This window comes from Chaetodon auriga, chromosome 1, assembly GCF_051107435.1.
Source record: "Chaetodon auriga isolate fChaAug3 chromosome 1, fChaAug3.hap1, whole genome shotgun sequence".
In the NCBI taxonomy this organism is placed as follows: Eukaryota; Metazoa; Chordata; class Actinopteri; order Chaetodontiformes; family Chaetodontidae; genus Chaetodon; species Chaetodon auriga.
This window is the reverse complement of record NC_135074.1, coordinates 13,272,338-13,287,836: the sequence shown is the minus strand read 5'-3', so window position 1 is coordinate 13,287,836 and position 15,499 is coordinate 13,272,338. Positions and strand designations below refer to the sequence as shown.

At 43.7% G+C, this 15,499-nt stretch overlaps 1 protein-coding gene across 2 annotated transcripts in view; it reads left to right on the top strand.

Annotated features, from left to right (window-relative positions):
• The window catches only part of LOC143339789 (talin-2), an 87,661-nt gene that overhangs the window by 18,376 nt on the left and 53,786 nt on the right, over positions 1 to 15,499 (top strand). For both annotated transcript variants that reach the window (XM_076761280.1, XM_076761367.1), the window contains exon 2: positions 4,107 to 4,154. The gene's annotated coding sequence lies outside the window, so the exon portion shown is untranslated. The remainder of the gene's footprint in view (positions 1 to 4,106; positions 4,155 to 15,499) is intronic.

The window sequence follows — 15,499 nt, the reverse complement described above, 5'->3', positions numbered from 1 at the left end:
ATCATATTCAGTTAATTTCGTAACTTGCTCTCTGAGAAATCTCACCACCTTTGGTGGTGTTTCCTAAAAACTATGCATGTTGAGTTTTGCTCAAAGCAATCCCCCTCAGGCTCAGAGAGAGACTAACAGGAATGCAAATGCCTCTAATGTTGTGTGAGATAAGGTTTCTCTCTCCTCAAGCGTGTTTTGTTTGATTCGGGAGCTCGCGTTTATTTTCCTGGAGGCGAGAGGCTTAGCATTCCTGCATCGTCACATTATTTTCAGCTCTTTCCAGAGATCGCTTGATCTGTGAGATACGTTTCCCTCCCATGTTGTTGTGGGTTTAATATGACGTGATGCTGTGTTACTTGGCACCATAATAACCACTTATTATAAAGGACTATAAACACTGTGGAGTGCAGTCTAACATTTGACGTATAACTGTACCATTTAAATATTAAAGTAACACATTTGCTGTTTTGCCAGAGCAAACTAGTGTCCCTGAAATATGAGTTCCTGTTGTCTTTCAAATTAAAGTGAAGTGGATAAATTGTCTCAAGTGATGACACTTGGGTGGACGATTTTTTTTTTCACTTTGAAAATGAACAAAAGTCTGATGGTCTGAAGTTAGAAAGAAGTGAGCTCAGCAGACCTCGGTAGTCCGCTCCTCATCTCTGCTAAAGGCTAGCGGCTCACGGCCATATTGGCCACTAGTAGTATGACACCCAAATTTGCGCCTGGACTCTCAGTGGTCATGTTGCATTTTGGGTAATGTAGGAAATGCACAGATCATCTATTTTGCTCCTTTGTTTATTATCCTTCATCTTTAAAATTCTCCCTATTGACTCTGACAGTGTTAGAGGAGTGTATTGCTACGTAGTTGGAGCAGAATCAGATCCTGCACGTTTGCGATAAGCGTCATGTTCCTGGACCTTTCTCTTTCAGTCGTCGTTCTTTAGCGAACACACACTGCTGGAAGCTATACTTCAGTGGAATTTGAAAAGCGAGTCACCGTGTGAATCAGTTACCTCCCAGTCAGAAACCTAAAACCCTTTCCTGCTCCCTGCCAATGTCAGCAAGTCAATGACACTCAAGGGACAGGTTGCTGCTGCTAGCTGCCCGCGCTCAAGCCGAGCTCTGAGGGAGTCTGATGAGTAAGCAGGTAATCAGAAGCCGGATGGACGGTTAGCGGCACCAGCCAATGTTTGCTTTCATCAGAGTGCAGCTGTTTGGATTTGACCCTCTAACATTACATTGTTTGGAATTCTTTGCTCTTGGATGGATTAATTAATGGATTAAGACGGACACAGCCCTGCTTTCCTCTGAAAACCAAAAGACTTCACCCTATCACACCTGCGCTGCGTGTGAAAACGGACCACTTTACCTGTGTGTAGGTGTGCGTGGCTGATGCATTCTTGCATCCAGCACAGCCTCGCTGAGTGTGTGAGTGTTGGTGTGACTGCAGTGCGTGCAAAGCCTCCCCAGGGAGAGAGGATCTGCACTATAGTGAGATCCTGCAGAGTGTTGCTTTTCCCTCCAGTGATCCACCTTGAGAGTGTCTCTTACTTGTCCCCCATCAGTCTCCAGCCTGTCAGTGGAGCGGCTGCAGCCTGTGTCATTAACTCTGGCTGCAGGCATTATACTGTGCAGCCTGGACAGGTGTAATAACCCACACTGCCTATTGTGAAATATTGTACTTGTCCTGCTATGGATTATTCCAGTCCACTTGGAAACTTGAAGCACAATAAAATGCCACATGGACCAAATTGAACGTGGACCATGCTATACTTGACTATATGTGGCATTATCACTGTTGTGTTATATTTCTGTCACTTTTGTTTTCACTGTATGCCAGAAGCAGTGGACTTTCTGTTAGCTTGCAGAGGTAGAAGATAGTCTGCTGGGCTGAGATTTAGGAGACAGTCTTTTATGATCCTGCTGCTGGCTGGATGATTAACATCAAAATCCTTATTTGAAAGAGTGGAAGAGCCACATTTTGATTAGCCTGAATACACATTAACAGCGTCTTAAAGCTGCAGTAGGTAAGATGGAGAAGATAGCAGACTTAGCATAAAAATTTGAACCAACACAAGTTCACGTCACTCCCCCTCCCTCTCCACTGCACTCATGTCCTGCCTCGAAGCCCCTCCTCCCTGCAGCGTCTGCGCGGCTGCCATGACAACCAGTAATATTAGCCTTAGCATCGGAAACAAGCTAACTCTGCCCAGCCGCTACATCACAGTCACTAACATAGCGTATGCGCTACAGAGTGTTACTGTAACAATCACCATATTAGCTTTCTGGTTATTTGTTGTCTCTTTTGCGGGTGGCTGTTGCTCCGCCATAGCTTTCACTAGCCTCCTGACGCCGCTCACAGAGCTGTTTGACTGAGCGGCAGCCGGCAGCATGAGCGGAGGAAGGGGACAGTTGTAAGACACTCCCTCAGATGCTCGTCTGGCTCTGATTGGTTGTTTTGTGTTGGGCGTGGTGGATTCTTGCAAATTGCAGTAGTACCAGTAGGTGCGACCAATGGAGCCGTTTTTTTTCACAGATTACATGTTTCATGTACTGCTGTCTGAGCATAGAGACAGTTTTAGTAAATATGACCAAAAATTACTTTTATACAAGTTACCTACTGCAGCTTTAACAAGATGGGATTATTTGGTGACCATAGATTTTTGTCTGCTACAATGACTACACTATAATGGCTGCAAATGTAGCTAATTCATGTAGCTCAGTCAGTCAAAGAAAGTTTTATTGATAACGAAGCACGATGTTTCAAAGTGTCTTTATGCTCTTCAAAGAGGCCAGCGTAATGATGGGTCTGCATAAAGAAGCTAGTTGCTCCGTCGTAAAATGAGCCACAGCTGGTGGTTAGTGACAAGTGTCATAATTTTGCAGCAAGTCAGTTTAAGCAGTTTAAACTATTCTCCACAACAACAATGGATGATGATGATGATGATGATGATAATGATGAAAATCAACCTCTCACTGTTAGTGCATTATATTTTTTCTTCACATTGACAGTTTCCAAAACTTTCCCTGAGTTATTTAAGTTTTCAAGGCACATGGTCCACAATGCTAAACGGTTTCAAGTGTAAGGTCCAAAGAGAGACATGTGGGGAGAGCAGCTGCTGTCCTGCAGCCCACTTAACTGTAAAGTTTGGTCAAGGTTTACTTTGCACCCTCTGCTCGTGTCACCCCCGGATAAATGCTGTCATTTGGACATCATTTGGTAAAGTGCTGATGGCTGTTCATTTGTTCATGCTGCCCTGTGGTTGTTACTACGCTTTGCGATTGGGGCAGATTTAAGTGTTTTAGAGCACATTGGAGTGTTTTTGAAAGCTGACCTGTCTGCGGTGCAATGGGTCACAATAAGCAAAGGATCGGAGTTTGATCAAGCTAAATGTAGCCGATACAGTCAACAAAAAAAAAGAAAAAAAAAAAAAAGAAGCCCCAAGCGGCCCTGATAACACTGCTGAACAAATCTCTTTCTAGAAAATGTCTGAATAAATATTTGCCCTGGGCACCACAAAGTAGGACACTGATGTCAGTTCAGCCACCTATAACAAGTTCAAACTGTTCCAAAGCTCCTGATTTGAAGTGCGATGTGGACTGACTCCTCAGTGTACATACATATTTTATATGTTGAATTATTTATCTGACAGTGCAATCACATTATGATATTTCACTGTTTAATAATCCTGCATGTTCCAGTCTGCCTGGAAAACCTTATTAGCATTGGTGCGTTGGGAAAGCAGCTGAACTGCAACATCATTTCTGTTTGATGCCTTTTCAATTTGCATTCATCCATTTGACCAGCTGTAATTGTCTCCCTATTCTTGACACCAAAGTTCTTATTATTTTGCGTATCTTCATTTTGTTTTGCCTTTGAGTTCATCTTATCCTCATGTGCTGCCCCATATGGCATCACGAATTACAAATATCTAAAAATATATTGCTGAGCGTTTTGTGCCTGGGGCTGTGTATGGAGCAGCATCACTCTTATGTGGATTCCTGTCTAACATTTGTATTTAGAGCAAAGATTGTACTTATTTTTAAATGTAAACCTGCACATACATATTCTGTGCATTAACTGCATGCATGTTCTCTTTTCATCTTTTCAGCTGTGAAGATCAGCAGACATCCAAGGCTGCATTTCCCTCAGCAATAAGGTAAGAAGCTGGTAATGGACACATAGTGCCTGTTTGGACTGTGGTTGGACAGATTGGAGAACGTCTGTGGACAGTTAGTTTGCTGCAGCGTACATGTATGTCTGTGCACAGATGGTGTGCAGTACCACTTACACATGAAACAGAAGTGTTCATTAAATTGAATTGAACTGTGAAATCACATATTTGAATAATAGAAATAGAAATACTCTGAATGTGTTTGAATGTAGATTGTTATGATGTGGAGGTGAAACCTGATGTCTTGGAGCCAATTAAATCGTCCCATTTGCCAACACCTGCTGTCATGATGTTGTATCACATACACTTTAGAAAGGGGGTTAAATTAAGTATGGCTGGTAACTACTGTTATATTCTACTGGAGGGTGCTACCTTGCATCATTGTTGGTGATGTGCAATTCCATGTGATATCCATTCTGTGTTTGTCTTGGCTAGACTTGTCAGGATAAGAGCGGTTTCCAGCCTCCAGGTCACTGTATGGAGGTTAACCGTGAAAGAGTTCAAGCCTGGAAGCTTTCGTCATGATAGTCTTTGTCCTGCAGGCTCTTTGCTTTTCTCTGTTGCTCTTAATGGCAGCGGCAGCTTCAGTTTCTCTGGATTGTCTCGCACTGAGCTTTAGTCTGTTTCGTTATTTGCCTTTCATGATTCACTCTCTTCACTTGCTCAATCACATGAACACAGTGAAAGCAGGGTGCCTCACATGCTCCGTCCATCCATTTTCCTCCACTTATCCGTGGTCGGGTTGGCAGCAGGCTAAGCAGGGTATTCCAGACCTCCCTCTCCTTTTTCACTTTCCAGCTTCTCCTGGGGATCCCAAGGTGTTCCCAGACCAGATGAACAAGATAATCCCTCCAATGAGTTCTGGGTTTACCCTGGGGTCTCCTCCCCAGTGCCCAGAAAACCTCAGGGGGGGGTCCCCAGGAGGCATTCTGATCAGATGCCTGAATCACCTCAGCTGGCTCCTTTAGACATGGAGCAATGGCTCTTAGCTGACCTCCCTCAGGATGTCTGAGCTCCTCACCCCCTCTAAGACTGAGCCCACCGCTTGTATCCCTGATCTTGTTCTTTTGGATCCGAACTCATGACCATAGTAAGGGTCTGAATGTAGATCGGTAAAAGCGAAGCTTTGCCTTTTAGCTGAGCTCCCTCTTCAAGACAACGGTCTGATACAACGCCTGAATTACTGCTGACGCTGCACCAGTCCGTATGTCCACCTCACGATCCATTTTACTGTCACTTTTCAAACAAGATCCCGAAACGCTAGAACCCCTTTGTTTTGGGCAGCAGCTCATTGCCATGGCCTCAGATTTGGAGGTGCTTACTCTCATCCCAGCTGCTTCACACTTGGCTGCAAACCACCCTGGTGTGAGCTGAAGGTCACGGTCTGATGAAGCTAACAGAACCGCATCATGTGCAAAAAACAGAAATGCAATTCTAAGGACCCCAAACTGGACTGTCCCTTCACCCCGGCTGCACCTTGAGGATCAGAGACAAGGGGCAACCTTGTCCAGCACCCACTGAAAACATGTTGTAGTTATACAGGTGAAGCACATACAGTATGACTCAGCAGACTTGCTGAGTCATACTTCACCTGTGTAATTAACTTGAAACCATCATACATCCTGTCAGTCCTGGGAGCTGTTCAAACTAAACCATCTATTTCCCCTCTGTTTGTGTTTACCCAGCAAGGCTGCGAGTGTGTGTGTGCGTGATTGTGTGTGAGCCACTCATACCTGGTTTAAAGCTGCTTGCCAGGTGCACTGTATCCATTGAAGTTGCTAATTGCTTTTAGATAATTAAAGAAAGTCAATAGAATTTGTAGTCAACTAAATGTGTGTGTGCCAGCACATCTGCAGCTCTCCATGACAGCATACTATAGTGTGTGTTTTCAAGCTGACTCAATGAGCTGCTTCCAGAGGGCAGTTACAGAATCTGGCAGCATCTGGCGCCCAGCCTCTCACTGTTACTATGCTCCGCTCCACAAATGAGGTTACAGTTGCTGTGCATTTTAGTTTTCCAAAGATTAATGAGCTCTGATGTTGATTTGTCTCATGCCGTCATGCCTCAATAAACTGCCAGATCTGAACTCACTCGCATGTGCACTGAGTCTAGAGCTGCAATATCATAAGACTGCAGGTTAAATAGCGTTTTTGGCCTTCGATAGCCTCCTTTTTCCTTTGGTTTTGCAGTTCTGATTGCACTTGTGTCAAGATGTTCCTATTCATATGACTGTATTTCAGACATTTTTCAGTGCAGTTTAACACGGTGCCGTGCTCTTTGTGGTGGAATACAGTTTAAGCTGCTTGGAGTATGTCTTGCACACATTTTGCTTTGGCTATGAATCTGTTGTGGCTTTACCCAACTAGTGTCCTTCCAGCTCAACTCTGAGCTGTTTGCTCACAACTGGTTGGTCAAGAATGGACTGAGCTTATGAAATTGTGGTGGGACGAAACACTAGAGGAAATTCTGGATACAATTTTCACACCATAGGACCGTTTCTGTTGCTTAGATGTGCTACATAACTGTCAGTTTTGGTTTTAAAAGCATTCTTAAGCATTCAAAACGTACTTTGTTGAAATACCTTTTTCCTGTCCTGTACACTTTTTCCATATTTCTTACTTTCGGTCACCTTGGATCCTTTGAAATGCTCTCAGGAGATCTGCCACCTTTCCTCTTTTCTGTTGCTTTTGCTCATCAATGAATACTCATCATATGCTTTAGGAGCACATTTTTAACTCTATTTTTATTGGGATTTTTGTCAGTAGACGAGCAAGGAAGCAGCCTGACAGAGCAGCAATTCAGTTGCAGTCACACATGCTGTAGCACCTCATTTTGTTTTTTTGACATTCATAAATGACAAAGAGCTGTGCCATCGATTGGAAAGCTGCAAACCTTTCCTTTTATTAACGTCATAGGCGTAATTCTAAGTTTATTTCCTCAGCCAAGAGGAATGAAACATGTAATTGGAACTGACACATCTTTGTTTCTCTAATTATGGCGAGAATAATTGCTGTGTATATAGGTTTATTACATCTTCAACATCCCGACATTTCCACATGGCACAGTCTTGAGTGGTGGTTCCCATTGGATGTTCGTTCTGCGTGTGGCGTACTGTCAGCCACTTTCTTGCCAACTTGGTCAATTAATTGTATCGACCTTTTAAGTGCAACTTAACAGCCTGGCCATGTCTGACAAGTGTCTGTGTCTGAAGATGGCTAAAGAGGTCCATCCTCAGCCTGACCAGTCCCATGTTTAGACGTTCATCACAGAGTATTCGTCTGGACCTGGGCCAGCAGGCCCCGCTCAGGATCCACTGCAGTGACTCTCTGCACCCAGTGTCCAACTCAGAGGGCTGCAAGAGGATCATGATCAGTGTAAAAGACTGTTGCACATTTCCATTATGAGTGTTTTGATTATGTCGTCTTCACTGTGGTCATGGTTGATGTTTAAGACCATAAATAAAAGCAGACTGTAAATATCCTGCAGTGTGTTGAGCTGTAGCTTGAAAGCACTTTTCATAAACTCTAGATATTTACATCTAAAAGTAATTTGTGTGCTGAACAGTACATGCACTGTGCGTGTCCATCAGTGCATCAAATATTTAGCAGTCGTGGTTGACACAGATTTTATTCATGGTGATGACGGTAAAGACGGCGGTCACATCTGATTATGACCAGATGTTGTGGAACTACTGAGTCAACGCAGCAGCATCATTTAGCAGCACTGTTACCTGCAGTAAATAAAGGCCCGTTTATTAGAACTGGTGACGACTGGCTCTGTTACTCAGCGGTCTGCGCTGACTGTTCATGCACTTGGAGGATGTGGTTGTTTTGTCAGGCGTTGCTGCTTTGCTGTGCTCAGTAAACAAAGAGGTGACGTCACACTCGGCAGGGGAAACATGTTTGTAGTAAAACCTACATGTTTTTTGAGCTCCGAGCTGATTCCGATCCCTGAGTTGAGAAATCCGATGCCGAGTACTGATCCAAATACCGGTGTTTAATTAATTAGCTGTGCCTCACTCGGTGGAAGAGACTGGAATCATTCTTTTATGTTTGAGGCAACGTCAGACTTGACTTAAACATTGCTTTCCAAACTTTGTTATACAAATATAACAAATAAATGCACGGGGGTACATGTAATGAATTGTTATTGATTATTAAACTAAACAGTTGTGCATCAGCAACTTGGCAAAAAATTCAAAATTGACAGGAGTTACCATCCTAGTGTAAAATTTCAGTATAAAACAATACAACTGCATCAAATGCAAAAAGATCAGTGTTCTTTGTAAATGTTTAGTGCACACAGGCACATTGACGTGAACACAGATTTTAACTGAATAGACTCCAAGATCGGCCCTCTTGTCAGCGATACTCGATCCAGGGATTTGGGTCAGACTGATATCTGATCCCACTGTTGGACTGGTGCATCCTTGGGTATACATTGCCCTATTTTATTTTCTAAGGAAGTCACAGCAGAACTTGAGGGAAGGAGTATTATACCCAGGGGCCAAGCCATAATCCTGGGTTTGATAGTACTAAAATTGCCAATTGTGTGCGCAGTGCTGAGCATTTAATGCCTGTTTCAGAGGCAGAACAGCAGTGCAGCACCCGTGTTTTATGCATTGTAAGCTGCCTGCAGCCTCTTCTGTTAATGAGAAGTACACTCTTTTACAACCATCCTTCAGACTTACAGGAAGTGACACAAGATATGTTTTGGGTCCGGTAGCAGTGCCTCTTTCTACGCCTGGAGAAGGACTGGCTCCTGACCACATCTTACACTGACTCCTTCATGCTGTCACTGCATTCCCTCTGCTGACAGACAGTTTACTGGTAGCAGTGGTTGGGCCTACTGGTGGGGGTGACTGAGGCCATCGCTGCAGCAGCTGGCTGGCACCATCACAGTGAGTCACCTGTTTGGGGAGGGGGTTTGCAGTCCCAACTGCATCTTTGCCAAACAAAAACAGGCCTCGGCGTCCAGGAACCCAGTGGCCTCCTTGGCGCCGAGATCCAGGCAGCTTTCATGGCTCTCCCTTTGGACACTGGTCTCAGATTGCTTTAAACTGGCTGATGGCTGAAATTATATTATATATTATATTGTTCAATATAGTGAAAAAGACACATATATGTACGCATGTATGTCTTTGCTGTTAGCCGTTGAATGCTGAGGTTAAACTTCATCTTCAGCCTCTGAAATAGGACTTGGGCCAATATTGGGCTGATATCGATCAAAGCACTTTTCGCTGTGACTGCACTCATATTATCATGTTTCATTGTCATTATAACCTCAGCAATGTGAATACTTTAACTTAGCGGCACTAACTTACTAATGACATTGGTCTCACTGCTAAAATTCCACTAAAACGATCCCCATCTGATACTCAGTCAAGTAGATTTTTAAAGCAAATATGATTCAGCTGTATGGTATTCAAATCGGAGATCTCTTCGTATTACAGACTCAGTGGAATTATTGCTGAGGAAACGGATCAGACTAAATCTTTGTCTGACAGCCAGAATTATCCCTGGCCTTTAGCTACACCAGAAAGTCCCATAAGAAAGACAATCCCTTCAATAACTGCTAAAAGCACACCAAAGTACGGAGATAATGTGGACCCTTTGTACATGGCAGGTCTTATTGATCCTCAGTCTCTTTATGATTTGCTCATGTAACTTCAGGGCTGAGCAGTGTTCATGTGACGTGGATACAGATGACCAAAAGGAGATAACAGTACAAACATTTCATCTTTGCCCCAGCCTTTTTTTGATTCACCACATGAAATTCAAAAACACTGAAAAGACATGCTTGTCATGTTTGAGGACTGAGGAAAGTTAGTACAACCATGTTTGTTCTGCTATGTCCAATATGTCAGAGTGGCTAATATGCAGAACATTCTGCCACCATCCCGTCTGGTTTGTGCTCTGTGGAACCATCAGTGAACAGGACAGTGACCCCAAACACACCTGCAGACTATATGAGGATTTTTTGACCAGAAAGGAGAGTGATGGAGTGCTGCATCAGATGACCTGGCCTCCACGATCACCTGCCCTAAGCCCAAATGAGACCGTTTGGGTGCTTTTTGAAAAGGGAGACCAAATAGGGATGAATTTCAGGATGCACATATACACAAATACATGCTCGCAGACACTGGTTCACCTCTTCAGGCTCTGCAGTGCATTGGAACACTGACATGACTGTACAGCCAGTCACATTTTTGTGTTTAAAATCTCACTGCCAGCGGGGGTCTATGCCTGGTTTGGTGACTCTTGTATTTTTGCGTCACTGATGGATGTTTCTCAGTTTTCCTAACAAGTGCTCCAAGAGCAGTGAGTGCAAGAGGAGGAACTGCGGCTGCATGTGAGCTCTGAAACAAAGTGATAGCTTTATAGACAACTCACCAACTGATGCATTTAGGTATCCACAGTGTCCAATTTGTGTCCTTTCCTAGACGCTGATGCTCAGGTAATCTGTAATGCATTTCTGCTGCTGCAAAGCTCACATTTGCTGGCATCTTGCAGCTCCAAAGTATTGAATAGAAACTGACTTTGACGTGGATTTATTGCAAGTTATTAGTGTAATAGTTTGCACGTTGCACATCATCAGCACTTATTTAGGACATGTGACGGTGTAGCACAGCGCTGCTTTTTGCATGATGCAGCTCTTTCACATTCTTGTGTTTGAGGGAGAGTTAGAAAGCTGCATGAGAGAGGGAAGCATCCAGTGCGTTAGGTGTTGTGCTGTCCTCAGGCAGAAGTGAAGGCAGTTTGTTTGAGGTCTTTTATGAAAGGTGACCCGCCTCGGCTCGTAAGTAGTCATTTTGTCACGGTGGTCTTGATGCTCACTGGTTGCGTGTTTGTTGTCGGCGTGCTGTTGTGACAGGAAAGGGCTGTGTGTGGATGATTAACCTTGGAGCTGATTGCAGGTTTGCACTTGGAAAGTATGCGTCACTCAGTAGATACCTGTTTTTTTTTATTTTTTTTATTTTTTTTTTTAGCCTTAGCTTATTGTGATGTGATTGTGGTGTCTTTGCATAGCTGGGATGTTTGGATCTTTTCACCATGGGCAGAGGCAACAAGTGGCAGTCAGTCTGGAACAAGGAAAGTGGATTGAGGCGATGTTGTTGATCTCAGTTCTTTGGTTTTACTGCTTGGCCTCTGTAGACAGTCACAGTTACTTGTTTGTCAAAGCAGGTTGATTACTGCCAGTTCGTTTCAGCTACCTTTGAAAGTATGTGGCTCCCTCTCAAATGTAGGCTAATCATTTGATTAATTTATTCAAGCGTTCATAGAGGATTGCAGCCCTGAGAAACCATTTTATGCACTGATAATACTTGATCACCACCTCACAAGTGTCATCTGTTAAATGTACAATCAAAGCTGCTTCGTTCTGCTTTCACATCCAAACAAAAGGATGTCATCAGTCTATGATTCAGTGGAACCTTTCGTGTCACATTACGGTCTGAATGCAGCGTCTTTTCTAACCTTACAAGGACAAACAGCTCTGCTAAACATTGAATCATTTGTCTCTTCTGTTTTTAGCATAAAAAAAGGCAATTTTAAAGTTGCTGAATTAAAAACATGGCAGCTAGCAGTAGCTTTAAACCACATTTCTACATGTCAAGCAACAAATGGCAGTTGAAGTGTAGGGTTTTCTCATTTCACGCCTTATAAAACAGATCTGATATTAGTCAGGCCGCAACCAGCCTCTGTAACCATGGCAACCTGTATTTGAACACATCCTCAAGTGGCGGTAGAGTAGTCGGAGTAATGTTAAAGGCTGCATCTATACTCTAAATGGAAATCAAAAGCTTTTTTTTTTAATGGAAAGCTGAGCGTGAGCGAGGGTTGTGATACCAGATTAACTCTGAACGGCGGCTCTTAGTAGTTTCACACGGCACCCTCTTGTTTTAAAGTACCCATCCAAGTCGATATTTGGTATACGTGCCAAATGATGGATGGTTTGGTGTCACATTTCACATGGATTCCCTCTCTGCAGGTTGAGAGGCTGAATTGATCGCGGGCCCCTCGCTCTCGTGGCTTACATTCAACTTGGAACGGGGATGAAGGAGACAGGAAGGAGGATGACACGCTCAGCTTAAAAGAACAGCAACTTTTTTTTCCTGTTTATGGCCACCTAAAAAAAACAACAGCCGCGTGTGACTCAACACTGCATTACGCCGAATGAGGCATCACCAGCGAGCTCAGTGTTGGATTTGTGGGAGTGCTGGCCGACTGTGTGCCTCTCCCCTGCATGAAACTCGACACCTGCGTCGGTGCTGCTGCCGACGGAGATGCATCACCTGCCTGCCTGAGCCATTTGCCAAACTCGCTCTTTCCCTGTCTCTCCCTCTCTCTCTCTCTCACACACACACACATACACACACGCATGTCAGTGTGCACATGCAAAAACACACACGCAGACGACAGACATGTAGCCTCCGTCACTCAGGAGGTATGCAGTCTGTCACCTGACCCCACCACCAACCAGGTGGATAATTGTGCTAACAGGTTTTATTTCTCACACACAGTTATGTTTTCAAGTAGAGGCGTGAAGGATGTGTGTCCTCCCGTCTTTGGCACAGGACAGTTCTGACACGCATGTGCACACAGGGAGGACAATTCGATCTGTCTCCACGTTTCTGATGCAGCAGAAATATCAGTAGAAGAAGGTAGTTTGTGCTGTCATCAAGCAGATTTTTTCATTCTACTCCCCACTCTGGCCCAGTGCCATTTCCAAAAAAAAAAAAAAAGAAAAAAGCATAAAAAACTGTGATTTGTGGATACGTTTCTCCCTCCCTGTTCCTCCGTCAGCCAAGCATTTAACAACATTTTCTTCCAGGCTGAAAACTGCTGAAACAGAGGAATCACTCTTTAATGATGGGCATGTTTTCTCTGAAAGTCTTCAATCAGCCAGCCGTCTTTCACACAGAGACACTGCTGCAAGAAAAAAAAAGAAAGCGAACCCTGCCGGAGCGTGCGTGGACTGCGAGCCACGCCTCGAGTAGCGAGCAGGAGCGGGGTGTCACCGTTTGACTCAGATGCACTTAGAAAAGGCAGAGTGATGCTTACTCAGTCCCTCAGCCTGCATTTCCCTCTGACTCCACAGTCACAAGTGTACTCCTTTAACCTCCTGGCCACCGCCGCCCCATTCAGCCTGCCGGATGGTGATGACCTCACTCTGAACTGCGCCGGCTCACTCGTGTGTGACTAAGACTGTGTGCTTTAGATCAGTTCCATTTCTGCCTGATGAGTAGGCAGAGAGAGTGTCTCCGATGTCTTGTTTACACTGCGTTTTCATGGAAATGTGGACAGCAGTGATAAAACAAAACTGCAGCTGAGTTTATTTAAAAGAAAAGGTCCTCTTGCTCCAGAAAAGGGTTTGAAACTGATTCATTATGGGGTAACCCCATGCATGTATCGGAGGGCGTTTTGTGCAGTTGAGAATACACTGATTAAATATATTTAAACACTTCAAAGGCCAGCACAGATGAGTAGCAATAAAACAGGTCAGCAAGCTGTCAGCTGTGCATGCGGCTCTAATAAGAACGATGCTCAGCATATCGAGTGTTGGGAGGGCGGCGTCTTTTTTTTTAAGCTTTAACAAAAACATCAGCACAAGAACAAAACTGGAACAAATGGATTCAACGTTCAACTCTGACGCAAACCTTAGCATGCTCAGGTTACTACAGCACCTACAGCAGTAACCTAATTTACTCGTGAGGCCGCAGAGCCTATCTTTAGCAAACAACATTATGCTGTAAGGTTACGGGTTCAGTTAGAAAAAACCTGGGACATCTGAACAAAGACGCTCATACATCAGAGTTTAGAGTGATGGCAGGGGCTCCATCCTCCATTGGTTGGATGAAGTTTATGTTCCAGCAGCTTCCACCAAATTTAACTTGGAGTCGAATTTGCCAAACTCGCTGTTTGGTTTCAGTCCTCCAAATCCTTTTCTCTTGTAAAGTTAAACATAGTGTTTCAAAATAAGATGATTCAGACATAAATCTGAGCGCTGCATTGCTTGCCCAAGTGTTTTTATGTTTTTTTTTTCTGTAGTAAGCATCCAAACCGTTCAGTTATGTCAAATAACTTTTTAAATCAGGATACTATAATAACCAGGCTTCCTTCCTACCTCTACCCTGCAATCCAATGCCGCTTCATTATGTCCCTGTTGTCTGCATGCACCCTCAGCTGGTGAGGATGCTGACTGACCTGGCACATGCAGCTTTAGCCTCAGTATTTCACTGCTGCGTCATGTGTGCAGCCATCAAGTGGACTAAAGCCAATAAAATAATAAGACTGTGTTCATCCCACCAAGGAGAATTTAAAAATGAAAAGTGTTCGAACGCTGGTTTGATCAGAACGTTTTCTAGTGGTGCAAAGTGTGAATTCAAGTCTCAAAATTTACCACATTTGAACTAACATGAAAGCATTTAACAGATTTTTTTTTTTTTTCCCCCTCACACGAGCAGATCCATTGATTTTAATGGTTGGGTATAAATTAATTGAATTTGGTGCAGTCGGGTCCTATCACGCAGATTTCCCTGTTAATAACTCAACTAGACGCCCTCAAGAGGGTGACGACGAAGCCTGACAAAGTGGTGCATTACGCAGCCTAATTATTATTCAGTTGCAGTGCATATAAAATAGATGGATCATAATATGCAACATGCTCCAGGAGTAAATTAGTCCCCCACTATGTACTTGTTAGTCAGGAATAATATTAATAAAGCTCGTGTCACAGTGGGCTCCAGAGCAATAGATTTAGTTTTTGCGTTTATTTCTCAGTTTCATTTGGTGTTCATCGTGTGTGAACATGTGTTACAGCAAAAGCGGTTTATGTGCTCGCAGATTCATTTTGAAAACAACACGATTGAGTTTCTCAGCAGCCCTCATCCTCGCTGGATCTCCTGAGGCCATGTGTGGTGTCAGAGCGACAGCCACTGTCATATGATAAGGTTGTATTGTGCTGTGCATGTGCTGTTTTTTGCTTTAGGTCAAGGACAGTATGTGTCTTTTAACTGCAAATGGATGTGTTTATCTGGGTCTCTGGAGGCAACCAGGCGCTGAATGAACCCATGCTGTTTAATTTGGAGTTTTTGTTCTCGAATATAAAGACGGCGTGTTTTAAATGTATTATTTTTTTAGTAAATGGAATTAAAAAAAGCATCTTTGGGGAAATATCTGGAATGCTCCTTTTGGTCTCAGCTGGCTGGATGGGCAGGTCGGTGTCTGTTTGAGTGACAGCTGCACAGTGTAAGATTTGGTTGACTGTATTGAAATAGGGTGTTTTGATTTCTGATTTTTTTTTCCTCAAAGGAGATCACAGAACACATG